General features: G+C 47.6%; 1 non-coding gene across 1 annotated transcript; it reads right to left on the bottom strand.

Moving 5' to 3' along the window:
- Positions 1-239: 239 nt before the first annotated feature.
- On the bottom strand, positions 240-312 carry TRNAS-ACU (transfer RNA serine (anticodon ACU)). The gene has a single exon. It is a non-coding gene; the product is annotated as a tRNA-Ser (tRNA).
- Between the last annotated feature and the right edge of the window lie 1768 nt (positions 313-2080).

The following is a 2080-nucleotide window of genomic DNA, read 5'->3' as shown; positions in this document are numbered from 1 at the left end:
GGGGAATCCTCCTGCGGGCTGACCCTGGGCCTTGGGTCTCACTGTGCTCAACCCGAGGGGCTAACCGAATTATTCTCCTAAGCCGAGGCAGTGATGGCAGCTGTTAGCATTTGTCTGCCTGTCTATGCATTTATCTGCCCATCATCCATCCATCATTTATTTATCTATTGATTCATCATCTATCTTTTTAAAAAAATTTTTGGGGGCAGGTAATTCAGTTTTTATTTATGTATTTATAATGGAGATACTGGGGATTAAACCCAGGACCTCATGCACAGTAAGCATGCGCTCTACCACTGAGCTACACCCTCCTCCAAATCATCTTTTTTTTTTTTTTTTTCAACTCTACCACTGCCTTTGAGCCTGGAGCACTTAGCACAGGGCCTGGAACACAATAGGTATTCAGTAAATATTTGCCAAACCAATTAACAAATGAAGGCAAGGCTCAGAGACTGAATTACCAGCTTGTCACAGGTTCACAGATGGGTGACCCAAAGCCTGGTCCAACCCTCCTAGGGACCGCTTGGTCCCCTGTCCCCTCTGGGTCAGGCTGGGTCGTTCTGGCCACACAGCCCCCTCTCTGTGCTCCCCTTGCTCCCCGCCTGCCTCGTGCTGCCTTTGGCCACGTAACTGTCCGGTGCTTAACTGCGTCTTCCTGGTGACCACTGGGTGGGCACCTCGCTGTCCACAAAGCCCCTTCAGGTTGGGGCTCCATGGAGAGACCCCCCTTTCCACTGAAGAGTCCATATTCTCATGGGTGTCTATCAAGCAAGGTCAGGTCGCGACCCACACGTCTTGGTCTTTCCTGACTGACTCCGATGGCTTTTTCTGGAGCTTAGCTGTGGCAAGAGTAACAATGGCCACCAGTTACTGGTTACTCACTGCAGGCCACAGATTTGTGTCATCTTGTGTCACCATGACAGCAGCCCTTGGTTAATACCAGTCAGACACACAGCCAGGGCTTGACCTTAACCTTGCACTTGACCTCTAGCTGAGGTCAGACCACGGCCCATGGACCACATCCCAAACAAAGCTGCTACCTGTTTTCTGCTTTTTTTTTTTGCATTGAAGTATAGTCGGTTTACAATGTTGTGTTAATTTCGGGTGTACAGCATGCTGATTTAGTTATATATTCCTTCTCATATTGTTCATTTTAGGCTATTACAAGATATTAAATATAGCTCCCTGTGCTATACAGTAGGACCTTACTGGTTACTGTTTTTTTTAATGGCCATGAGATAAGAGATTTTACATTTTTAAATGGTTAAAAAAAGCAAAAGAGGAATAATATTTTGTAATACATGAAAATTATACAAAATTCAAATTTCAGTGTCCATGAATAGAGTTTTGTCAGAATGTGGCCTATGGCTGACATACTGTCTCTGCCTACTTTCAGGCAGCACCGGTGGGGCTGAGTGGTTGCACCGCTCCTGCTGTGTGCCTCAGAGTCTAAAGCATTAGCCATTTGGCCCTTTGCAGAAAAAGCTTGCCCCTTCCTGTGCTAGGCTGCGACCCAGCATCCAGATTTTGGGGATTAAGGCTCAGAACCCAGGCATTTTCAGAGAGGAGGTCTGGATGTCTGGAGAGCTGGGCCCTGGGGGTGAGGGGAGGGAGGGCGTGGAGGTGGGGCAGCAGGGCTGGGAGGACCTGGGGATATTTCAGCACAAGCAGGTGCTGTGTATCTCGCCCCGTGTCCTCAACCGGCAGCCCTCGGTCAGCCCACAAACATCTATTGGCCCAGACTGTGCTGTGTTGAGATGTGGGGTCAGGACAGTGCAGCCTTGCTCTCATGCACAGGGTCCGGGCGCCCCTCAAGGATGGGCAGCTGTCATCATGGTGATATGACGGCCATGCCAGTTCATGGCTAGTTTATGTGCTTTGCACTTGTACCAACTGGTCATCCGGGAGGGTAAATGCACAACTTTTTTTAAAAATTGAAGTACAATAAATTACAATGTGTCAATTTCTGGTGCACAGCACAATGTCCCAGTCATGCATATACATGCATATATTCTTTTTCATATTCTTTTTCATTAAAGGTTATTACAAGATGAATACAGTTCCCCTGTATTACACAGAA

This window comes from Vicugna pacos, chromosome 11 (genome assembly GCF_048564905.1).
Source record: "Vicugna pacos chromosome 11, VicPac4, whole genome shotgun sequence".
Taxonomy (NCBI): Eukaryota; Metazoa; Chordata; class Mammalia; order Artiodactyla; family Camelidae; genus Vicugna; species Vicugna pacos.
The sequence above is the reverse complement of the archived record's forward strand: the minus strand, read 5'-3'. Positions and strand labels throughout refer to the sequence as shown.